We start from the raw sequence: 27,201 nt of genomic DNA, 5'->3' as shown, positions 1-27,201 counted from the left end.
ACAAAACAAAACAAACAAACAAACAAAGAATAGCATGAAAGGTAGACTAATTTAGCCACTATCACTCAGTGGTGAAGCTATGCTTTAAACCGATGTAATCTAAACTCTAGTTTGATCCATCTTATCATCAAGATGTCTTTTATTTTCCTATCAACACTATGATATTAATTATTCTTTCTTGCACATCTTAATCATCCTGACCACCCATTGTATTTATAAAACACATCTCTCAGACGTACTTTGGGTTTGCTCAATTATTTTTTTTCAAGCTATTATTTAAGTCTGGATTTCAATTTACCATGGTTAACTTGTTTCCAATTTTATTGCTTCATTAATTAATTATGTTTTTGCCCAACTGTTATTCTGACAACACCCACTCAAGGCGAAATGCTTGAATTTGATACCTCTGGAATACATTAGTATTTATCACCTTTTTCTACCTGAATTCTTTTCATCCCTTGCTTTACCTAACATTACTCTCCATTCATTATCCTCTTAAGTTTCAGATTCCTCTTGTTCAATCTCCATCAATGTCCTATTTTCCTATGGTAACACTTAAACTCAAGTGATCTTCAACTTTATATCTTTTGTCCTATGAGGCAAGCTTGCTACAGTCAAAGAGGCATGGAATTTGTAGTAAAAGAATTTGTATGTAAAATCTATCTGAGCTTAATGAATAGCTAGACTTCCTTGATCTACTCAGACTTCTTAATATCAGTTTCCTAACCCAAAAATCTGATGTAAGATTAGCCGATCTCACAGGATAGCCACAAATCTCAAAGGAGATAATACATATTAGAGTATTTTGCAAACACTGAAGATCTATACAAGTGCTGTTTTTACTTTGAAACTATAGTCTCCTTGGGTAACCTATGTCTTCACTTCTTTACCTATTTACCTCTTACTTGAGATAACCATAAGTCATCTCCAGCACAGGAAATCCAAAGAAGGAACAAAACAGATCAAAACAAAATAAAAATCTGAAGTATGACCAGGGTGGGAATCATGGTGAAAGGTATTGTGCAAATTTGGGGCTATTAGTAGGACAAAGAGGTCTAATCAGTCATTAAATGCTTTTGAACAGAACTGTCAAATGATTAGTTTGGTCTTAAGAAAATTTTTGGAAAAAATATAAAGAGAAAGAGAATGGAATTTGAGACTTCATACAAGAAAAAAAAACGAGAGTTGACCTATACCAGTGGTAGAATGTGTAGGAAGGAGAGTTAAAGGGAGAAATCCTACACTGTGTTGACTTGATATGCCAAAGAAGTATAAGATGGAGCTCTAAATGTAGATTGACTTTCAAGTTCCCATCCTGAGTGATGAGAAGATAGGGATTCTGTTAAGCTGGATTGTGGGTTGATAATATTAGTCAGGGTCCTCCAGAAAAACAGAACCAACTGGAGATATATGTAAATACTAGGAGATTGATTAAAGGAAATGGCACACAGGAACATGGGAGATGGGGTGGAGGGGCATTGGCAAGTCTGAATTCCATAGGGCAGGCTACAAGTTGGGACTTCAATGAAGATTTTGATGAGTTCCCCAGGAGAAGCAGGCTGGCTGAAGTACAGATAGAAACTCTTCTTTCTGATTGCTGAAATCATCAACTCTCCCTTTAAGGCCTTCAACTAATTAGATGAGACTTCTCTCATTTCTGAAGGCATTCTCCTTTGTTGACTGTAGACATCATCAGCCATAGATGCAATCAACTGACTAATGACTTAAATCTATGAAATACCCTCACAGTAACAATCAGGCCAGTGCTTGCTTAACCAAACAACTGGACACCATAAGCTAGCCAAGTTGATACATGAACTTAACCATCACAGTAACCTTAGTTTCTATTTTGTATATTCTATGTTTGCAAGGTCTTTGGAACACCTATAGGGAAATGTACAGCAGACAGTAAAAAATGCAAATCTAACACTCAAGGAAAAAGTAAAACTAGAGACTTAGCTCTGGGAGACTTAAGTATTGTGAACATAATTGAAGTCATCCTATAAGGGGTATAGAGCCCATTGCATTATTCAAAGTCATTAGTACTAGCTGTTGTAACAACGATTCCGAAACCATCCAAAAATCTGTGTATCATAATATAATAAAGTTTTCACACTTATTTCATAATTGAAATAGGTTGTCAGCAGGAAGTCTTTCACATGGTGACCCAGGAATCCCAGTCCTTGCATGTTATGGCTACAATACCTTTAAGGGACTCCTGAGAGCCTTCATTGGATTCTCTGTATTCAGTAGTCCAATGAGCAATGGAGAGAGAGCAGGATTGTGTAAGAAATGTTATGAACCAAGCCTGCCCACTTTCCACTAGCTAGAACCAGTTACTTGCCCCAAACCTAACTGCAAAGGAAGCTGGGAAATACAGTCTCCCTATCTGATCAGATGAAAATCTATTTGAACATGATCACAGATGTGTAAAGAAATAAATGTATGAAAACTGGAAAATGACCTTCATATTTAAGAAAGTGCATACTTAACAAAGTTCAGAGGAGAGAAAGGAGAAAGCCCACGATTGCTAGGTGAAATCTGAAAGTACATTTGTATAGGATTTTGAAGGAATGGTAGGATTTAGACAAAGAGGGATGGAAAGGAAATGCCTTCTGGGAGAAGAGATTTGAATGAGCAGAGCCACAGAGGCAGAGAATCCCAGGATTTCTTCTGAAAATAGCGTTGGGCCAGTTTGGTTGAGGCATGTGAATCAGAATTCAGTTAACATTGAAGCAAGACATTTCTGTATCCCTAGTTCAGGCCCAAATCAGTAGTAGACTCACCCTTTCCCTTTCTCTTTGCCAAGTGGATTTTAAAATTCTGCAGACTCTAATTTATTAAAATTTACTGCTGAAGTGGGGTTGACAGTTATTTCTTTTCACTTCTCAGTATGGGACCACAGTTTTATTACAATGCTTGCCCTCTAAGCTCAGCAAGGAGCATGTTATAATTAGATGAGTATTACAATAGAGACTCTGTTAATGGGATTTTTGAAACACAGTAAAAAAGAAAACCTACATGAGTGTCTCCATTAGACACTCTATATAAGTAAAGGAAACCTGTCTTAGGAGACCACTAAAGAAATCAGCAGGAGTTAGTTAACTGAAGGTCAAACAAAATGACATGATAAGCCTTGGGGGATATTGTAATCATTGCAGATAAGGGCCTGACTGACTGTCAGAGGTGCCTATGAATATTTCTAATATGAAAATGAAGAAGGGAATTAAAGCAGCGGTGATGGCCTCTTTATTTTAGTATAAACTTGATTGCTTCCTTTCGGTAAACACCATTAAAATATATTTTCTATTATGGAAGTGTGAAATCATGGGACGTTCTATAATGGGAATATCCCCCATATATATATTAAAAATGCTGCTGCTCCCTTGAGGCCAAGTAGCCTCTGCCTACTTTGCTAAGTGGATCTTTTTCTCTGAATATATAAAAAAAAGCATGTTCCTTATTGGAAAACTTAAAAAATAAAGACAACATTAGAAGAAAAAGCATATACAATGCTACAACTCAGGAAAACTCACTACTAACATTTTCTAGATTATTTTCCATTTGCTATTCATATGTATATCATTTAATGTGCCCATTATAATAATGTGTATTTTCTATCCACCACATTTCATAGACTATGACTTACTTTTTTTTTCTCACTATCTTGGAAATATCATATAAAACAGCCTTAGAAATAATTACAGAAACTTTCATCTAATCAGTCTGAACTTCCTGTAAGGGAAGTTTAAAGAAATGAAATCAATTATTTTTTACTTATTCAGCACAAAGCTGTACTGTCCTTGTTAGGATAAAGAAAATAATACTCCCAAAGAAGAGGGAGCAAAAGTGGGATGGAGGAGAGGGACGTACATATTGGTTGAAGCACAGTGGGCCTGCCTTTTGGAGTTGTAGTTCCCTATGGCTTACAGAATCCTCTAAATACCTTTCAGTTATATGAGGGTGGGCATGGAAAAGCGGGGAATTATTAGGGAACTTATCACTTCTTCACTTTGCAGACTTCTGCCTCAGAAACTGGGCTAACTGGAGTGAGATCCTCTGCTCATAACTGCCAACTTCTCTAAATAATTCAACTCCTGTCCCCAAGATAAAAAGGAGGCTTGGGGTTTCATAGGGGTGTGCTTCTTTCTCTAGCATTTATCTTTGAGAAACCACAAAATGTTCAAAATGATATGACTTCAGGATTTCATTCAGTCCAGTGTTTGTCATAACTTACAGCACCTGGAAAAAATTTATAAAACAATATTGCTGCATCATGAATGCTATGGGATTTCTTTTTTTTCCTATCTGACCTGGCAACAATTTAGCACCTCAACTAGGAGAAAGGACAGGTGGGGTACTGTGTATGTGAAGAAATACTTGTTCTAGTGCAGTTGTTTATCCCAATAACCTGGAGGCTCCTAGACATGTTATGCTATAGTCTATGCTCAATAGCTCAAAAGTACTCCTTCCTCTGCTCCATTTGAGCCATGACTGTTAGCTAGAGTGTTCTTTGCATAAGACTAATACACAAATGACCAACATAGGCTGAAAACATAGTTTTCTGATTTTGTAATACTTTTTAGACATAAAATATGTCATGTACAAAACACATAAATATTTCCATAAATGTTGTCCAAGCCATAAGCATATATGAAAATAAAAGTTTTACCATCAATAATCAATTAGTAATATGTCACAGGTGATTTTATTGCCAGTGTTAGAAGTGAAGATTTGGGCAATGGATTTTGAAATGCTGCTCACCTAATTTTGAATAAGTTTATATAGGTATATATATTCTAACTATAGCCTGGTTGGAGGGTTAAAAAAATTGTTATGCCATGTTTTTGCTTCAAATCAGATGAACAGGAATAATAATTGAAAAGGATTTACATGTGTGATGTCCATATAAGATCCTTGGCATATAACTGTGCCAAAAAATGACATTATAGTTGATTAAGGTTTGAAATATGACTTGCTGTCAGGTTGTTAGTTGGTTTTTTATAACACATAATTTCCGTTGGCCAGTATTAGAATCTATTTTTCTTTTCTGCCTTACTTACACTTTTTTTTTTTTCCTGGGAAAGTATTTTGTCTTTTTGTGTTTGTGTTTTTTTTAAATTTGTTTTTAATAAAAAAGGAAGTTCTTTGGTACATAGTCAAATTGATTGATTCCTCAAAAAGTACATAAGAAGGGGAATCAAGAATATGGGGAGGCAGAAAGATGGGGGAAATTTAGGGGGAGATTAAAAAGCAATTTGCAAAATTCTCATTTGAGACTTTATTTTGCTGTTCTGAGATCATAACTAAATGACATGAAATGCCATTCTTCACAATTTTTACTTGTACCTTATAGCATTTTAAAAGAAACTTTAAATAATTAAGCTATTCTTCCTCTGGCTGATTGTAAGCTTTATAAGACAGAGTAAAGTCAGATGGTTTAAAAATGGGTGTATAAGCAAAGTATGATTTTTAAAAGAAATGGCATAGTCTTCAGTGAAACATGCGATCATGTAATGCTGGAGCTACCCGGAAATCAGACACATTGTACATAATAAATGGATGAGTGAATTTGGCAAGTAAAGCATATTTTTCTTGTCCAGTTGTCTCACAATAAAATGACATACTTACAAGCACGAAGGGAAAACAAAATTGTTCTAATAGTATTCTTCTTAGCAGTATTCCAATTCTTATTGATTAGGCTCTTTTCAAACTTAATCACTTAAACACATGGGCTGTTTGTACTCCTGTACCCTTCTAGACTCTTTTCCTTTTTAGAGTTTAGTCCTAAATAATGTTAAGTTCCACACATCCTGCAAACTTCTCTTTACTCTTCTGCCCCATCACTCTCCCTCAGCCTAAGTTTCCAAGCCCACGTCTTGAGATCTCTGCCTCTAAGATACATATCCAAAATTTTCACCATTTTGAAAACCCCAGAGTACCTCTCTTCCACCCCAAACTGCCTATGAGCAATACTGGAGATTTTATTAGTTCCGCCACTGCCTGCTTGTCTAGATCATGTCAGTTTATTTTAAACTCTTTTTTTTGTTTATTCGCTAATTTGTTGTGTCTTGTTGGATTTTTTTCTGACCATACTGACTTTACAAAGTGAACTATTTGAGAAAATGTATCAAGTTTAAAGAGTCATAAAAAACATTTATGTGGAAGACTAAACTGAATACTACAAAGCAAAGTACATGTTAAGTGCTACATATTTTAAGAGATGTGTCGAGCACTATCTACATATTAAAATGGAAATATTGATGATTGCATGGGATCAGAGCTACTACCCAGTCTTTCATGAGGAGTCATCTCTGAAAACAGGAAGCAGCAAACCATAATGGCAAAGTTGGTGTTTCTTGTCTTAAAAAAATACAAGTGTTTTTATGGCTCATTTTGTGTTCAGTGATAGAGCAAGTGATACACCAGAGGCCATGTATTACTATCTAAAACAGAACGCTTTCTTCATTTATTTTTCTTTCATTGGCCTCTTCTGCTCTGAGCGGACAAACAACCTCAATCAACAAGTCTCCCATTATTCCCTTGTGTTCACTGACATATCCTCAGGGCCTGGAACAGGGCTTGGAAAATAGTAAGTTCTCCAGAAATATTTTTGAAGTAAGCAATTAAAAGAAATATCTGAATTCACCTAAACGTCTATATATCATTGGATTTATTTCCGATTTCAGCTGAACTGAATGTAAGAGACTACTCCATATTTACAATCCCTTCTTCCCTCATGTCAAATCACTCTTAAGCCCAGCAAAAACCATTGTCTGTGTGCGCCATTAAAATAAAGCAGGTTTATTTCTGTTACTGCTTAACAGACAAATCCAAAACCGTCTAATTTCTACTATTCCAAATTAATCTCCTCATGGTAGCTGACCCTTTGAAGTTTCCTTCATTCTTGAAACTCCTTCTTGAATTTCATAATAGGATAGGATCTCTATCTCCTCTTCCTCTCCCTCTTGATAATCCCATACTGACTAGTGCCTTCTTAGCATCTATCTAATAACTACTTAAGGGCGTGGTTAAAAGCATAGATTCTGGACTCTGATTGCCTGGTTCAAATCTTTACAAGCTCTTCTGAACATACTCCTAAACCTCTCTGTAAAATGAGGGAAATAAGTTTCCTACCTCATAGGGTTTACAAGAGGATGAAATCAAGTAAAACACACAGACCCTTTACAATAATTCTTGGGTCATCATATACACTCAATTTGTATTTATTATGAGATGTCAAAAAACAACACTTAAACATATTTCATTTCCACTTGCCCCAATCCCAGTTAGGGCATCGCTATCCATAAGTCAGCCCAACTGGACAATTATTCACGTTCAATTCCTTTTTCTCCCTCATCATCTCATCCACTCAGTCTTGTGATACTGACCTATCTACATCTGCTCCTAATGCTGTTCTCTAAATCTAAGCCTTGTTGTCTTTGCCTAGTGTTTTGCAGAGGCAGTTATGGTTGTGTAGCACTAGGTAAGATGTTGGTAGGGGGTAGAAACTTACATAGGTTGAATAAAAATGATTGTTGTCAAATTATTTTGTTTAATTATTCAAGCAATCATGTGAGGTAGGCATTACTTTTTCCACTCAATAGAAGCACCTAAAGCTCAGACAAGCCAAATACCTTGACCCAGGTACCAGTTAATAAGTAAAATAAGTGCCAGAATTGGAACTTCCCTCTCACATCAGGTTATACACACCTTGTTTCTTAAGCACTTTAGCAATACAAAGACTTTAGGAGGGAAAGGGAAAAAAATTCTTAGAGGATATTTCCTTGGGAAATCTGGAGTCACAAATATGCCCTCAAAGGCATAGGTATTGGCATTTTAGAGACTTGATGATATCTCAGGTAGATTATGGTAGCTGGATAAGATAATGAGATCATAAACTTCTCAGTTAAACTAGGCTTTATCAAAAACAGTTCATTGCACACTAGCTCTCAAAAGCCTCTGATCCTTATAAATCATGACATAAAGTGATTTAAACTAATTTTCTTACTAAACATAATCAAGAAAATTCTGCCAAGCAAATACAGTATCCTTTATGCAGTTGTAGGCACTAATGACTGAGGTGCATAGGCATATTTAAGCTGATGTGGAGAGTAAGGTATTTCTTTGGGCTCTAAAGCAGGCAGGCATAAAGCAATCTGAACAGTTTGTTCCCATATAATTAAGTAAAGATAAGACCAAATCCTAAAATGTAAACCTCATCTGCACCAAGATGGTATAACCCAATCTAGGAATTGACAACAAAGCCCTTATACGTGCTTTTAATATAAATTGTGGACCTACTTCATAAATAGCACTTCATGATATTACTTTATGATTAGAATACTGCAGTTTTTTTTTCCTCAAGTAATTTTTAATAGTTAAAATGAACTATTTTTCTGGCTCTTCTTCATGCAAAGCAGAAGAAATATAAAGACTTTTTTGATCTGGTTCTGGTATTAATTTAAATTGAATATTCACTATTTGAATTTATTGCAGCAGATGTCCTCAGCTACCCAATTATTTTAGCACAATTTGGCACATATATAATTTTAAAAGATCTTGTAACTAGGTGAAGCATTTAATTTCCTACCAAATTAATCCCTTTGGAACATTACGTTGGATGCCATGGTGATTAAAAAAGAAAAGATTCTTTTATAACAGCAAGATGCTCTAGTAAATACCCAGTTCTCTGCACAAATGGAAGAGCTGCATTTATTTCCTCTGTTAGATATATGGTGCAGGTTTCCTTATTACTAATTATGTGCTCTTTCTCAGCTCAGACATTTTTAATAACCGTGTGTGCTGTGCCCTTTCCTCTCTAATTCTGGGTTTATCTATTCCCCCGTTTAAAGTGGAAGACTAGCTTTTCTTGACCCCAAAAGGACAATGGATGTGAATTGATCCAGTATTCTCTAGCAATGTGGATTCAGAACCAGAGATGACCAAAGATCCATGCCTTTAAAATTTTGCTTACTAAATGACATGTTCCACAATATGTGTTTTTCGTCATTATTCATTAAAAGTTAATCTGTCCCAGTTACCATTGCTGTGTAACAAAGTACCCCCCAAAACATCTTGGAGTAAAGAAACCATTTTGCTGTGTGCACAGACTCTGTGGATCAGAAATTCAGACCAAGCATGGTGGGAATGGTTTGACTCCACTCCATGATGTCTGGGGCCTCAGCTTGGAAGACTCAAATGCAGGGGGTGACTCGAGGGCTGGTGGCACCTTCACTCACATGTCTGACACCTAGGCTGGAATCACTTGAAGGCTGGGGGCTCAGCTGGAACTGTTGATTGGAACATCTTTGTGCAGCCTTTCTTAATGGTTTTTGTTTCTCATAGCACAGCAGCTACTATCGGAGGGGAAGCATTCGGGAAGGATGCATCCAGAGAGCAAGTTCCTATAGAACCAGGTGAAAGCTGCATGTTCTTTTCTCACCTAACCTCAGAATTCACACAGTGTCAATTCTTCTGCTGTTACAGGCAAATCATTAAGGTCAGTATAGATTCAAGGAGAAGAGACAGAGATCCCTCTTCTTTATAAAAGATGTGTCAAAGAACTTGTGAATATATTATAAAACCAACACAAACAGATGAGCATACACATGGACACAAACATATTTAATTATTCTGTATATGCTGAGTAGTGTTGTAGTTTATATACACCATTATGCATCTCTCAGCTGTTAAGAGATGCATGGACGTATAAGTAGCGTAGACAACACAAAATCCACCATAAATGTTGGAGCTCAACTTTGAACTCCACTCTGGAGTTCTTGATTACATGACATAAATCTTCACAACAGGTAGGAGGGTTCTATTAATCTTAGCTTTTTAATGGTCACTTATGGAAGTAGACTTTTTTCATCCTTAGGAAGCAATAGCAAGATTAAAATAAACAACAAAAACAATAACAAAGATAGAAGAGAAGCTTATAAATAGGTATTATTGGCAAACATCTCCTAATCATCTGTCTTAATTTGGGTTCCCCCAAAGTGTGATATAAAAGAGAGGACTTGGGTGCATGTAGATTATTTGGGAGTTGATCCCAGGAAGCAAAAGTGGAAAAATGAAGAAAGTGAGGGAAGTGAGAAAAGCTAACATAGTGCATTAATAAATAGATTATTACTGTGGGCAAGTGGAGGAAAATCTGCAGGGTACCCTCTGAGAATCCATGAGAAACACAGAATCCTCTCTCTCTAGAAGAAGAGGCTAGAACATTTAGCCACCTACAACCATACCCAAGGTTTGAGGGTGGGAACCAGAGTATTAGGGCCTCCGTACTTATGTACTTACCTGCTGCTCTGGTTTGCAGTAAGATTATCCTCTGCTGCCAAGAAAGCCGTCAGGCAGAGAAAAAGAAAAACAGGGTCAAGTTTTTGTGGCAGGTTGCTGTGAGAGTGCCTGGCAATCATCCATTCATCCTAGCTAGGACTCCCAAAGGGCCGAGAGGATGAGGAGTAGGGCACCAGCAGCATCTACTCCATCTTTTATATTTTCTTTAATTACTATTTTATAAATACATTGCATGCACATAATTTAAGAAAATAATCTTAAAAGGCTTCCCATCTTCAAACCTTATCCCTCTACAGGCAGTCATTTCCAACTCTTAGCTCTTTCTTACAGATCTACTTGCCTCCACATTTATAAATAATATGTATATGGTGATTTATCTTGGTTTATCAGGTTTATACCTTGTGTATCGTTTTCCTGTTTTGGCAATTGAGACTTTAACATTGTACACCATCCCAGCTCCCTCTAATTTTCTCTTTCTTCATTTTTCCAATATAATGATATCATAATTTGGGGATAATTAAATATTTATATTATTTTGACTTTATAAAGGTTTCCATTACCAAGCCAAGCAATATATAATTATAGATCCTTGATTTGCAGTTCCCTAATGACTAATGATGTTTAGCATCTTTCCATGTGTTTATTGGCCATTCCTATATCTTCTTTGGAGAAATATCTATTCAAATCTTTTGCCTATTTTTTTCTCATCGGGTTGTTTATCTTTCTGTTGTTGAGTTGTAGGGTTCCTGTATATAATCTGGGTATTAAATCCTTATCAGATATGTGGTTTTCAAATATTTTCTCCCATGTTGTAGGTTTTCTTTTTACTTTCATGAGAAAGTCCCTTGATGCACAAAAGTTTTTAATTTTAATGAAGTCCAATTTATCTATTTTTTCTTTTGTTACTTGTGATTTTGGTGTAAAGTCTAAGAAACCATTGCCTAACACAAAAGCCTGAAGATGCTTCCCTATGCTTTCTTTTAGGAGCAGGTCTTTGATCCACTTTGAATTAATTTTTGTATATGTTGTGAGATAGGGGTCCTCCTTCGTTCTTTTGCATATGGGTATCCAGCTTTGCCAGCACCATTTGTCAAAAATCAACTGACCATAGATGTGAGGGTTTATTTCTGAACTCTCAGTTTGAATCCATTGGTCTATATGTCCATCCTTGTGTCAGTGCCATGCTATTTTGATTATTGTAGCTTTGTAATAAGTTTTAAAATTGTGAAGTATGTCTTCCAACTTTGTTCTTTTTCAAGATGATTTTGGCTATTCCAGGCCACTTACCCTTCCATATAAATGTGATTATTGGCTTTTCCTTTTCTGCAAAGAAGGCTGTTGGAATTTTGGTTGAAATTGTGTTAAAAAAAGAAAAGAAATTGTGTTAAACTTGTATATCACTTTGGGTAGAATTGACATCTTAACAATATTTTGTCTTCCAATCCATGATCATGGCATGCCCTTCCTTTTATTTCTTTCAGCAATATTTTGTATTTTTCGATGCACAAATCCTTTGCATCCTTGCTTAAACTTATTCCTACGTATTTGATTCTTTTAGTTGCTACTGTAATGAATTTTTAAAATTTTTTCTTCAGATTGTTCATTTCTAGTGTATAGAAACACTAATGATTTTCGTGTGTTGATCTTGTACTTCACCACGTTGCTGAATTCTACATAATTGTTTTTGACATGAACTTTAAAATATTCCTACTCCTTAGATACACCAAACAACATAGACCTGTGGTAGGTAAGAAATGTAGCATGCTTAGGGACGTCTTGCAATCAGGGTTGCTATCCAACAGAGAGTATTCTCCTTCTATGGTTTTATTGTATTTGACATATTTTACGTCACCCTGTTTTATGCCATTCCTTCCAAATAATTTACTAGAGGAGTCAAATAACAGCATGACAATGAATCTTCTGCCATTTATCCCCATTTTATTAAAATCTACTCACTGAAGTAGGAGGTTAATTAGGCTTTTATTTTTCTGATTTCTGGCTTTTTATTTGGGCTGTGCCCTGTGGCATTAAACAAAAAGCCACACAAATGAGGGATTAGAAGCAATTGCACTGGGTATTGGGTACCAATATAGCATAAAACAGCCTGAAAGGAAATATAGGCAGTGGACACCAGAGTACTAACGATGGTGTTTTATTCAATTTTAAGTGATTGCAATGGAATATAATGAATCCTAAATAAGAGCTCTAAAATGCTTCCTTTTTCTCAGGCATTTTGATCATAGTTTTTATGCTTTCATTTTGTTTGTTTTTTTCCTGCTACTAAGCAATTTAATGCTTATTTTTAAAATAAAAATTATCAAGCAGAAACACATTTAGTAATTATTTGCAAAAGACTATGATTTATTTACTACAGAAAGATCTCGTATAGTGTTATGTCTTAGAGTATTTAAGAATCTTTGTGACCATCTACAGCAAGTCTATTTTTATTTCATCTTATGGTGTTTCTGAGAGCTCTTTCAGCATTACAAGCAATATGTTTTAAAACTATGACATGAATTCAATGATTTTAAAAGGAGGAAACAACAAATCATTGCTCAGAAATATTTGTTTTTTCACATAGACTTTGTTCTCAGTAGCTACACTTGGATAGTTAATTGCTACCTATTGCTACATAATAAATCTCTGCAAAATTAGTGGCTTAAAACAAACAAAAAATATTATTTCATAGTTTCTGGAATTCAGGAATGTGGGATTGACTTAGCTGTGTGATTCTGGTTCAGGGTCTCTCATGAGATTGCAATGAAGATGTTGGCTGAAGCTGTATTCATCTGAGGACTTGACTGGGGCTGGAGAATCTGTCCAAGCTCACGTGTGTTGGCAGGAGCCCTCAGTTTCTTGGTATGGGACCCTCTCCATGAGATTGCTCATAATATGGCAGCTGATTTCCCATAGAGAGTAATATTAGAGAGAGAAAGTAAGCAGGAAGCCACAATGCCTTTTATGACCTACAACCTCCAAAAGCAAACACTGCCACTTCCATTTTATTTTATTGGTCATAGACCAAAACTGAAATGGTGTGGAAGGGCTACATAAGAGTGTGAATACCAGGAGGTGAGGACCCTTGGAGACCATCTTAGAGGCCGGTGACAACAGATTGTATATGAGTCAGGGCTTGATCAGACAGGCAGAACCAGTTGTAGTGATATAGAATTAAGGGACTTTTATTATACCTTATTCAGTTATGGAAGATGGTTAAACAGTCTGAGTAAACCTCCTTAGTACCTGAAGTAAACATGTCCAATAGTCAGGTAGGTAAGATGGACAGAAAATGGGGGAGACCAAAGAAAAACTGGAACTCACAAGGACAAGCTGGAATTCACAAGGGCAGACTGAAACCTAAGAAGACAAACTGGAAGAAATGAAGACAAACTAGAATGTGTGCCTGTCTCTCATTGCTTCCATTTTTAATGATGTGGGTTCCCGCGGGATCAGCTGGGGCCCTTCAGCATGGTCTTGCTTCCCTGGCCCAGGATTCAGAGATGTAGGATGAGGCAGTTTAAAGAGTTGCAGGCCTGGCTGCCAGCCCACACCAACATGGTGAGTTGGCACATCAGGGACAACCTATATAAGCTTCCGGAAGGTCCTGCCTTTTATCATCCTTCAGAGCCTAACAATGTTTATGCCTCTATTTCTACCTCCTAAATAGCATGCAAATTTTTACTGTGGCCAACATCAACCCGAGAATATATAGTGAAGGGAACTCACAGAATATAGTTCCGGTTTAGCTAAGTTAACACAATACAGAGCCACTCCAGATAAGAACAAAGAAAATAAAAAGAGAGCCTAACAAGGACACAACTGTTCTTCCTGACACGTTTTTAAAAGAAGAGCTTTTTCAACAAATGTTTAAGAAAATATGTTGGTACAATGGGGGTCAAAGTATAAGGCCTTTGTTATGTGCTTCCTTTCCCTAGTGGTAGCAGTTAAGGGGAAGATTTTAAGTGGCCATTTCAGGAGTGGGTGGAACTATCAGGAAACAAGCAGATGAAGAAGAGAGAAAAGTAGAACTGAGCATGTTCAGAGGAGCAGCTGCATTTTTGAACCCATCTGGTTGGAAATTACTGGTTAAGAGCAGCTGGTTCTCGGTCACAGACTTAGTGATCTGTAGATGTGTGAAGGAGAAAGTTGCTGAATTACATCTAGAGGGTGACAGGGATTGCACACAATGGAAAGCCTAGCTTAGGTACCACTGGCAGGAAGCCAAAACTGTGCAGGAAACTGTGGATCAGTGTGTGTTGCGGTACAAGGATTCTTGCAAGGCCTTGCTGACTTCATGATTTTGTCCAGGTCATAAAACGACAAGCTTCCTTATGAAATTGTACAGCTTACAAGTGCCTTATGATGTCATCTAATCGTCACAACAGGTGTCCCTGTTTGGTAGGCCAGGTGTTAAGATACTCTTCATTTTATGGATATTAGCTAAGGTGAAAGTATTTAACCATAAGTACTCAGGCTCACAAAGATTGTGAGGCTTAGAAATGGGCAGAACCATGCATTAAATAAAATTTCCTGAGGCCAACATATCTCCTCCTTTAGGGTATTAATGTCCATTTTCTTAAGAGGAGACTCACAGGACATTCATGCTGAATTTTCACCCTTGCCACATACCAAGGAAAGAATTAAGAACTTACATTGCTTTTCATGTTTAATTTGACCACCACTGGGAGTAGCCAATCACGAAGTACACACACACTTTTTTTTTTTTAATTTTGTGAGTTTTTTTCCTGATGGTTAGTTATTGTACCTAGATATAATGGTACAGGAAATACTTCCCCAACACATCAAATCTTTCACTTTTCTGTCTTCATGCCTAGTCCTTGTACATATGAATTCATATGTCAGTGTGGCATAGCATTAATAACATTTCATATCCTGCTTCCGTTTCTTAGTATATAATGGTGTACCATCTGTATTTTCATATCATCTATTAGATTCTTCTAGTGGCTGCTATTATTCCATCAGGTATTCATACCCACTCACAAAGCTATTACTCACTCTCTGATAGGTAGTCACAACCAAAAGATTTACAATATTATTCTTTGTTATGGGTTACTTACATTTTAAATATGCTCAGAGGAGAGCCAAAACACCACTACCTAATTAGTCTGGAAACATTTTTTAAATGTGCATTACCATGCCTCCATTTCTCTATGTGTAATGAGAAGATTAAGTAAATGCAATGCATGCTTATTAACGGTATACCCCTTATATTTGTTTTTATGTTGAAAATATGTAGTCATAGACTGTAGCAGAATCTCAAGTCAACCACTTCAGGTAGGCAAAGTTCTCTCTAAACAATAGCGGCACCATCCCTAATGTCAACAATGACATCATATCCTATTGAAGGCTCCAGTCCTTCCCCTTGGCAAGAGCAAAGAAGGCATGTAATTTTTCTTCTTCTCCATTGCTGGGATTAGTAGCTGCTGAGAAGAGTACGTGCAGATCATGTAACAAGGTCTTATGACCGCGTCAACTCATGGCACTAAAGTAAAACTCATAACCTTAAGTTTGCCAACCACGCCCTCCTTTAAGAATGAAAGCAAACGTGTTCACTCTTGATGCTTTCAGCTTACAGCAGATTCCATGTGCTCCCTTCCAGGTTTTTCACAATTGACTTTTTATAAGTATCACCTAGCCTTGTAAGGAGCATGTGGGTGTCTCAGTGAGGGCGAGATGAATGCCCTGGATCACAGTGTGACCAGTGTTAGCCTAAGGATGGGCTGGAATAGAAGCAAGTCCAGGACAGTAGTACCTTCTGCCTTTCGAATCCTGACTTCCTCCTTCAGAGTGAGAAATGTTAGAGTGCTAATCACAATTTTTATTGTATGAAACAGCACACCTGCCAGGGTGGCATGGCCACAAAGAAGGACTCCACTTGTCACCATAAACCACCTTTTCCAAAGCAAGAATTTTGAGTAAAGTTATCCGTTGGGGGTGCAGTTTTATAATAAAAGCACTTTCAGAGAGGTTCATTTCCCTTGTGATTTTTTGACGCAAGTCCTCATCCAATTTATCATCTAGGAAACAAATAGCCTCAGGATTCTCACACAAAGTCTTCATTGTAAATGCATCTACTACAAAAAGAGGGAGCTTCGTTTTCCTTGCATATTGTTTTTGTAAACTTTCAAAATTGCTAGTGCCTCTTTTGCTCCATTACTAATATAATAGATGAAAAATAGCTCATGTTTTCATTTGCTTTTCTTGAATTGCTCTTAATAAACTGTATGCTCCCAGCAGTTAGGAACTTTGCTTGGTTTTCTTCAATACTGTACTCCTAGCACCTTAAGCAGTGCTGGTGTGGGGTGGGCAACAGTACTTTGGGTTGGCTGGACTCAGCTGGGCAGTTCATCTCTTCCACATGATGTTCATTGGTGTCACTCATGCAGCTTCATTCAGCTGGGTGCTTATCAGGATTGGAATATCCAAGAAAGGATGGCTGGAATGTCTGGGGTCTGGCTGGGCCTCTCCTTCCAGTGGTCTAAATGAAATTCTTATATGGTGCCTCCTGCCACCAAGAGACTCTCCCCCTTTAAAAAACCAAGCTATGGAATCATTTCATAAAGTCATTGAGCATTTTCCAAATGGGTTCTTATAAATCATTGATTAAATTGAGGTAACTATCTATATTGGAATATTATTGTATTATATTATTTTTGTATCTCTTCCTGTGAACATTTTTCTTTATGTTTTGAACCTGGCCCTCTTTCCAAAACTCATTAATCCCTGAGTTGTACCAAATGCTTTTGATCCAAAGGTGATTCTGCAGATTATCTGTCATAGAAGGCATGCATATTATTTGTTTTCTTTTGTCTTCTGCAGTGCAATCATCTTATTTTTATTTTTCCTTTTTAAAATATGGGTTTATATTCTCCAAAAAACATAAAAAGGGATGAATAAATACCCATATTTTTCCCAATACCGTATTATATTTCAACCAGCACTTCATCCTTGCAAATTCTCCATTCCTTCTTTTTCAACTTTATCACCTTGTTTCTTTAATATGAATTTGCTATAGATAGAAATTATTTGCTGGCTTTCCTTTACTTTTAAACACTAATGCATTACTACTAGATCATAAGGCAGTGATTATTATTTTATATGATTATACTTCGTGTTGTCACTTTTTCTGTTTTGGAAAACTCCTTTAACATATATTTCTTGCTGAACATAGACAATTTCCTACACTTTTACCTGTGTCCAAAGCTACTTCTGTTCAATATTCTGTGATTTTATTTGCTTAGACTGACTTTAGACATTCAGGGGCAGAGAAGCCCTTGCACACCCATTCTCCACAAACAAATTTCCTAACTCCTCTGCATTTTACTCTGATTTGATCATCAATATATGGCAATTCTTGTACCATCTAACATAACTTTTTCCTCAAGCCCTTTTAAGGCTGTGTTCTTTGAAAAGTGTTACTATGTCATTTTTTCTTCCCTTTACATACTATTTGATTTATTCATTAATAGAGTTGCACCCCATTTCACCCATAAACAATTTGAGGAGGTTTGCTTTAAAAGCATCATGTAGAGTAAGATTATATAAAACTTTAAAATACGAATGATTAAAATTAAGATAAAACAAATGAGAGTAGAAATGGTAAGTAGAAGCCAACAAGGAGGTCAGTACACAAAGAGTTTGTTTTGTAGTCCTGTTCATTTGGGGCCTAAATTTTTCCTATTGTTTCTAATATTGAACATCAAAAGAAAAGGCACCATTATTATAAGTAATTGATAATGCCTATAAGAAAAAAAAAACAAAGTTGTTGTCTAGTTCAGCTGTTCTAGGTACTACAAGCAGCGTGTGAGAGCGAGAGGAATAGACAAAGACAGAGGGAGAGAGAGAAAGAGAAACAATGGGGGAGGGGGCGGAGATATCTGTGGCTCCTTAAAAACATGAAGAGGAAACAATGTTATCCAGTATACATGGTTCTCAGTCCAACCCTTATGGTAGATATGACAACATTTTTCACAGGTAGCCCAGGCTTTTAGTGGCTCAGGAATACATGGACAGTGTAGGTTTCCAGCCTGTTTCCCTTATGCTCTGCCAAGCTTTTCATGGGACTCTCTTAATTGAATGTCTCTTTCCTTTGCTTTTCTTCTCTGTCTGTCCTCTTCTGTTGGCCTTATTCTGCCTCCTTTTTGGGAGAGCTCTTGTTGATTTCTCTTGTGACAGGCGAGTCTACTATCTGCCCTAGAGTTTCTTAATTTTTTCAGTATATGAAGGGACCTAGACTGGATTCTTTATACTTCTTTTTGTACAGATGGGGAAACTGCATCCCAGAGAGGTCACATACCTTTGTAAATGTAGACATCAAGCTCTATCTTTATTATAATAAAAACTCAAGCTTGATGAAATTGAAAATTAAATACATATATATATATTTTTTTTTTCTTTTCAGCCATTCCCAAAGTTGTCACATGATCTGTAGTAAAATGTAAATCACCTTTCACTGTTTGAGAGGTTACTGTAGAATAAAGAATTGTCTTGTGTTATTTATTGCCTCCACTGCTGGCAAGTTCCAACAGTGGGATGGATGAATAACAAAGGTTGCAAGCAATATTGTTTATTTCCTTGCATTATTAGAAACATTGGTATAGTCTCCCCTTAGCAGATTTTTTCTCTATATCCTTTATTTTTTACCTTCTCCACCAATCATCATCCCAAGATTATTCATAAGCAATACTATCATATCCCACTGGCTTTTTATAGTCCTGCATTCTATTTAAATCACTCCCTCTATCAGATGCATATTAACTTCAGGTAGCCCTACCAACTGTAAAGTGGCTGAGAAATGCCTATATGGGAAGAATAACAAGACATCGGTGGACACTACTAATTTGTACCACAATTTGAAGCCTCCCTGTTTATTTTAAACTCTTTATTTTGAAATAATTTTAGACTCACATAGAAATTGTAAAAATAGTACAGATACTTCTGGTCAACTCTTCACCCAGCTTCACCCAAAGATATCAGTTAACTTAGTGATAGCACATTTATCAAAACTCATAAATTGACATTGGTATGATATGATTAATGAAATTGCAATCTAAGTCAGATTGCAAAAGTTTTAACATGCACTCATAATGGTATGGGGGGAGTGGTTGTAGGTCTATGAAATTTTTCCACATGTATAGATTCATGTAAACACTACCACTGTCAAGAGATAGAAGTGTCCAGTCACTACATAGAAAGCCTTTCATGTGCCCCATTTAGAGTCACACTTTCCCCCAAACTTAACCCATAACAACCTCTGATCTCTTCTCCATCACTATAATTTTGTCCCTTTGAGAATATTATATAAATGGAATTTAATGGAATTTTATGGAATTTCAGATTTGATTTTCCAGTTGGTTTTTTCACTCAGCACAATAACCTTGAGATCCATCCAGATTGTTTGTGTGTGTGTGTGTGTGTGTGTGTGTGTTTCGCTTTTTTTTTATGGATGAGTAGTATTTCATCGTATGGATGCAACAGTCTTTTGAAGAAAGACAATTGGGGTTGTCTTTAATTTTGGGATATTACAAACAAAGCTGCTTTTCCATTTCCTGTGTGGTGTTCTGAGTGAACATATGTTTTTATTTCTCTAGGGTAAGTTCTCAGAAGGGGCTTGCTTGATCATATGTTAAGTGTGTAATTAACTTTAGAAGTAGATGCCGAATTGTTTTTAGGAGACCTGGACCATTTTGCATTCCCACTATCAATGTATGAAAGATGATTCAGTTGCTTCACATCCTCACAGAACGTTGGTATTTTCAGTAATTTTTATTTTAGACGTTCTGGGATGTGTGTAGAGGCATAGTATCATGGCTTAAATGTACATTTTTCCAAAGGAAAGTAATGTTGAATATATTTTCATCCATTTCTTTGCCATCAAAATATCTCCTCTGGTTAAGTGTGTATTCAAGTTTTATGTCTATTTTCTAATTGGACACTTTGTTTTATACTTTTGAGTTTAGAGTGTTCTTTTCAAAATTTTAGGTACAATTATTTTGATATATATGTGATTTGGGAATATTTTCTCCCTGATTATGGTTCTTATTATTCTTCTCTTAACAGTGTCTGTCACAGAGCAAAAGGTTTTAATATTGATGAAGTAAAATTTATTGACAGGTTCTTTCATGGATCTAAAGTCCATTCTAAGAACTCTTCATGATGGATGGGGGAGAAGCACGTGCCCTGAAGTTGAGGCAGGTCGTTAGTGGGCAAAGGGAAGCACATGTGAGGGTTGGTTGGAGTACAGGATTTTTTTTTGTTTTTTTTTAATTGAGATTGTTCACATTCCATACAATTATCCAAAGATCCAAAGTATACAATCAATTGCCCCTGGTACCATCATACAGCTGTGCATCCATCACCACAATTAATTTTTTTTTCAATTTTTAGAACATTTTCATTACTCCAGAAAAGAAATAAAGACAAAAAAAAGGAAACTTAAATCCTTCCATACTCCTAACCACCCCCCTCCATTACTGACTCATAGTATTGGTATAGTAAATTTGTTACTGTTGATGAAAGAATGTTAAAATACTACTAACTGTAGCATATAGTTTGCAATAGGTATACTTCTCTCCCTATATGACCCTCTATTACTAACTTCTAGTTATAGTGTCATACATTTGTTCTAGTCCATGAAAGAGATTTCTAATATTTGTACACTTAATCACGGACATTGCCCACCACAGGATTCACTGTTTCATACTTTCCCATCTTTTAATCTCCAACTTTCCTTCTGGTGACATACGTGACTCTGAGCTTCCCCTTTCCACCACATTCACACACCATTCAGCATTGTCAGTTACTCTCACAAAGTGCTACCATCACCTCTGTCCATTCCAAACACTTAAGTTCACCCTAGTTGAACATTCTGCTCATAATAAGCCACCACTCCCCATTCTTTAGCCTTGTTCTATATCCTGGTAACTTATATTTCATGTCTATGAGTTTACATATTATAATTAATTCATATCAGTGAGATCCTGCAATATTTGTCCTTATGCGTCTGCTTATTTCACTCAAAATAGTGTCCTCAAGGTTTCTTCATCAACCCATTTTTTAAGTCAGTTTTGTTCAAAACCCATACATTCCATCCTAAGTAAACAATCAATGGTTCCCTGAATAGTCACGTATTTTTGTATTCACCACCCTCACCACTATCTATATTAAAGGACATCTCCATTTCTTCCACAAAGAAGGAGGAAGAGTCAAAGAAGGTACAGAGACAAAAAGAAAAAAGAAAGAGAAAAAAAAATTACAGCTAGGAAGCAGCAAAACGAAAGATAGCATTAAACTAAAGTAGAATAAAGTCAGACAACATTACCAATGCCAAGAGTCCCATACCCCTCCCTTATGTCCCCCTCTTATATGCATTTAGCCTTGCTATATTGCCTTTGTTACATTATAAGAAGCATAATACAATGTTTCTGTTAATTATAGTCTCTAGTTTGCATTGATTGTATCTCCCCCCAATACCTCTCCCCAATACCTTGCAATGTTGACAGTCATTTGTTCTCCCTCATGTAAAAACATATTTGTACCTTTTATCACAATTGTTGAGCACTCTAGGTTTCACTGAGTTATACAGTCCCAGTCTTTATCTTTCCTCTTTCCTTCTGGTGTCCCAAATGCTCCTAACCTTCTTCTTTCAACCATACTCACAGTCATCTTTGTTCAGTGTACTTACATTGCTGTGCTACCATCACCCAAGACTGTGTTCTAAACCTCTCACTTCTGCCTTTTCCTTTCTGTCTGTAGTGCTCCCTTTAGTATTTTCTGTAGTGCAGGTATCTTGTTCACAAACTCTGTCTTTGTCTTTCAGAAAATATTTTAAACTCTCCCTCATATTTGAAGGACAGTTTTGCCAGATATAGGATTCTTATTTGGTGGTTTTTCTCTTTCAGGATCTTAAATATATCACATAACTTCCTTCTTGCCTCCATGGTTTCTACTGAAAAATCCGCACATAGTCTTATCAAGCTTCCTTTGTATGTGATGAATCGCTAGTCTCTTGCTGCTTTCCAGATTTTCTCTTTGTTTTTGACGTTTGATAATCTGATTATTAAGTGTCTTGGCATAAGCCTGTTCAGATCTATTCGGTTTGGAGTACGTTGGGCTTTTTGGATCTGTAATTTTATGTTTTTCATAAGAGATGGAAATTTTCATTGATTATTTTCTCCATTATTGCTTCTGCCCCTTTTCCCTTCTCTTCTCCTTCTGGAACACCCATGACATGTACATTCATGTGTTTCATGTTGTCATTCAACTCCCTGAGACGTTGCTCATATTTTTCCATTCTTTTCCCTATGTGTTCTTTTGTGTATACGATTTCAGGTGTCTTGTTCTCCAGTTCCTGAGTGTTTTCTTCTGCCTCCTGAGATCTGCTGTTGTATGTCTCCATTGTGTCTTTCATCTCTTGTATTGTGCCTCTCATTTCCATGGATTCTGCCAGTTGTTTTTTCGAACTTTCAATTTCTGCCTTATGTACACCCAGTGTTTTCACTATACACTTCATCTCTTTTACCATATCTTCCCTAAACTTTTTGAATTGATTTAGCATTAGTTGTTTCAATTCTTGTACCTCAGTTGAAGTGTAAGTTTGTTCGTTTGATTGGGTCATAACTTCATTTTTCTTACTGTAGGGTGTAGTTTTCTGTTGTCTAGGCATCTGGTTTCCTTGGTTACCCCAATCAGGTATTCCCAGACCAGAATGGGCTCAGATATCAGAAGGGGGCAATATTCAGTATCAGGACTCCCTGAGGGTGTGTCTTAGAAGATTGACACATCCTGTGAGACCTCAAGCCGCTGTGCTTTTCTGAACCTGCCCAGCAGGTGGCACCTGTCAGCCTGTCGCTCCTAACTGGTGTAAGGAGGTATGGCCCCCTTAGTCCTTAGTTTCTGTTTTGGCTGTTTTCCCCCAGGTTCTGGAGTCTGGTTCTGAATGGGAGGCCGGTAGTATGGCTGGGCACCACCTCTTTCCTCTTAGGGAAGATACACTCCCTGGGGAGTTTTCATTTGCATTTCAATAGGCTCTTTGTCTCTCTGACTCTGCTATCTCCACCCTTGTCTGGGTGAAAGAGCTGTGAACTGAAAATGGCTGCAGCTTTCTCCACTGAACCGCCCAGGTTGAGAGAGAGAAAAAGGGACAGAAAGCCCCCCTTCAGGGCCAGTCCACGGTCCCCCCAGCTTCACCTGCTGGCCAGAGATAGTGCCTGGTCCTCTGGGCTCTCCTTCCCGGCACAGAGAAGTCCACCAGCTCTTTAAGATCAGTCATCACTAAAAGCCTCTGTCTGCTTGTTGGGGATTTGTAGCTTGTATTGAGCAGTCCACGTTTGCTAATTAAAAACCCCAGTTGGAGGTAGACGGAGGTATATTCACTTGTTCAGAGGGTGCTGCTGTCTATCACAGTGAGGTTTTGCAGTTCAGGCTGTTGTGGGGGAGGGGCTCTTGGCATGGTTCCACAGTTCTTACTTACAGATTTTATGCTGCAATCTCAGGCATTCCTCCCAATCCAGGTTGGTATATGATGTGTGGACAGTCACGTTTGTCCCCCAGCAGTTATTCCAGATTATTTACTAGTTGTTCCTGGTTGTTTATTAGTTGTTCCAGGGGGGCTAACTAACTTCCACTCCTCTCTATGCCACCATCTTCTTTCTCCCAGAGTACAGGTTTTAACGTTTTGCCCTTGTTTCTTCTCAGTGTGCTTTGGGACAATGAATTCCTACAATTTCAATGCAGGAATCTGAGAAAGCATCTTAGATAATGGGTGCCAGTACTCACGGGGTCATATCAGGATAGCACAAAAGTTTGACTTATTTGAGGTAGTATGACTCCAGCAGATATACTAATCATCTGAAAAGTCTTTACACATAAGTAGTGGCAGTTTTCATTAATATTTTAATAGAATATAGTGAAAGGACTAAAAATATCAAATAGTGAATATCAGAGTGAATCACACATAGTAATGCTATTTATTTTTGATGGCACTTTTGAGATTATGCACATGTACAGATATACATATAAACACAAAATCACTAGCACATACACTTGGTAGGTATTTCTTACTGCAAATAAGAGTTAAAAAAATTCACTGCACTGGACTATGCAATGTTAGATAACTGTCAAAAACATTTGGGGCTTACAGAATCATCTCAAGAGGACAAGTCTGCCTGGTGAAGAGGAGTAGATCAGCATGTTTTTTCTCTGACAGCCTATCACGTGTCCTGGGACCCCTGTCTTGTGTTGCAGCTTCCCCTTCTGACATCGACCCTGTGATTCTTGACTCATTCTCTACAAGGGATGTAGTTGGGCAAAAGTCAGAGCTTGCAATGAAGTGATGTTATCCATAGATCCTTTAATCATGGAACACAGTTCTTAGATGAAGATCTCCATGAGAGAGGTCTGAGGGAACCATACTCCAGAACAGAGGGGGCCCCCACAGCCTCACCCCTACCGTTCCCTGACAGACTCCAAGCGGCTCCAGGGCCTGGAGTGGGGGGGTTGTCTCAAGGCACTGAAGCAGCAGCAGCAGAAACCCCTTCCTCCTCATCTCCCCTTTGCAACTGTACTTCCCATGCTTTTCCCATTGTTAGGCCACAGAACATTCTCCAGGGCCCTCCAAATGCCAGATGCTTCACCAACAGTGCACAAGAAATGAAGAAGGAGACAGCTGGCGGCTGAAGAGGCATTGGAGATACCTGCTTGTGAGGCAAAGGTGTCTACAAAACTATTAATGATATAAGAACTTTATTTGAAATTAAAGAGTACCCCAATAATGAGGTACAGAGAAACTGAGTACTAACTCTGGAAGAATGGCAAGAAAAGTGGGTGAGCCATAACATTGCATTTCATCAAGAGCAAGGACATCAGCTATGAAAGAAGCATTTGGATACTTTTCTCAACAGCAAGAGTAGACTCAGGATATTTTTTTCCTCTTTATGGAAAATCAGTTGAGATGAGATAGTTTGCAGATCTGGGACACAGTGTCATTGGTGTGGAGATCAGTGAACTTGGGATTCGAGAATTTTTTAGAAGGCAGAATCTTTGTTACTCAGAAGAACCAATTGCTGAAATTTCTGGAGCCAAAGTATTTAAAAGTTCTTCAGGAAACATTTCATTGTAGTGTTGCAGCATTTTTTCTATTTGCAAAATAAATATTGGCAAATTTGGCAGGATTTGGGATAGAGGGGCCTTAGTCACTGTTAATCCAGGTGATCAAGAATGCTTTGTTGATATAATGTCCGTAACAAGAAAAGGGTTCCACTACTTCACATCTGTTATTCCTTATGATCCAACTAAACACTCAAGCCCACCATTTTATATTCCAGGCACTGAAATTAACAGATTGTTTCACACAAAATGCAATATTAGTTGTTTTGAGAAGGTTGATGCTTTCGAAGAATGACATAAAAGTTAGGGAATTGACTGCATATTTGAAAAGTTATTTCTATTTGCAGACAAATAAAATCTAACACATCAGCATGTTTTTGAGCAATTGAAAATTATGCCCAGGCATGAAAATATAATGAATGACTTAAAAATCATTTACCAATCACATCACAGATCTTTGTTCAAAAATGCATATAACTTTTTAGAGAAAAACACATTCTAAAGTGTTAAAAGTGACTACCTTTGGAGAGGAGGGTGTAATTAGGGGATAAAGCAGACTAGGTGTCTGTTTTACTTACAGATTGTAAAAATTATTTTACCATCAGCATGTATTATTTGTACAATTAATATTTACAAGAGAAATGTAATACATAAAGAAATATAAGAGACGTAGAAAAATTGACATTAAGTGTAATACTGTAATAAGGTGTAAGGTAAAAAGAAAGTATTCTAAGAAGTTATATAAAATAATAATTTTTACTATAACCACCCCTTAAGCACCCCTTTTCACATTTTGTCTCCTTGTATAATAATTTTATATGTAAGAGAATCAAGAAACAAATTTAAAAGTTTAGCTACCTGAACTAACTTTTATGGAACCAAGTGTTTTTCCTAAACTGTAAAAACTTTACAAATATTCAAATTAAGTTTTTTACTGAGTTTAGAAGTTTTTTGTTTCCTCTAGGTTGATCTTGTTTAAATGATAGTCTTATGAAGTACAGCAAATCCAGATTCATGATTTTTCACTATGAAAGTTTAGATTAAAATCTGTTTTTCATGAACACTCATATTTTATTGAATCAAACATTCCCCTCTAATTGAACTACCTAATATCTAAAAGGTTTAGAACAGAATGATATATTTTATTAAAATAAGTTATTTAATTGTGGAAAAAAGAGAACTGATGAAAGTGCCAACAGCAAGCACTTTACAGACCACAACTGTCACAGTGCACTCATGCAGAGACCCTCTAACCAAGAAGGTGGCTTTGATGATCCAGTTCCTTCTGCTCAAATATAAAATGAAAGAGCCCATAATGAAGGCAGGCATGGTGAAAATGGTTAGCAAAAACTACAAGTTGTATCAAAGGACACTGTCAATACAAAGTACAAAGACAACCTACAGAATGGGAGAAAATATTTGGAAATCGAATAATCTGGTAAGTTTTAAATATCCAGAATATATAAAGAACTCCTACAACTCAACAACAAACAGACAGACATCCCCATTAAAAAATGGGCAAAGGAACTGAAAATACATTTCTCCAAAGAAGATATATAAATGGCAAGTAAGCACATGAAAAGATACTCAACATCATGGATCATCAGGGAAATGCAAATCAAAACCATAATGAGATACCACTTCTCACATATTAGGATAGCAATCATGTAAAAAATGGAAAATCACAAGTGTTGGTGAGGATGTGGATAAATAGAAAGCCTTTTATGTTGTTGGTGGGAATGTAAAATGGTACAGCTACTGTGGAAAACAGTT

The 27,201-nt window shown here is 36.9% G+C and overlaps 2 pseudogenes; one reads left to right on the top strand and one right to left on the bottom strand.

The window, feature by feature from the left end:
* Positions 1-15,892: 15,892 nt before the first annotated feature.
* On the bottom strand, positions 15,893-16,705 carry LOC119522048 (annotated as a pseudogene).
* Positions 16,706-18,248: 1,543 nt separating this feature from the next.
* LOC119522047 lies at positions 18,249-25,783 on the top strand (annotated as a pseudogene).
* Positions 25,784-27,201: the final 1,418 nt, after the last annotated feature.

This window comes from Choloepus didactylus, chromosome X (genome assembly GCF_015220235.1).
Source record: "Choloepus didactylus isolate mChoDid1 chromosome X, mChoDid1.pri, whole genome shotgun sequence".
NCBI lineage: Eukaryota > Metazoa > Chordata > Mammalia > Pilosa > Megalonychidae > Choloepus > Choloepus didactylus.
This window is presented reverse-complemented; position numbering and strand designations above follow the sequence as displayed.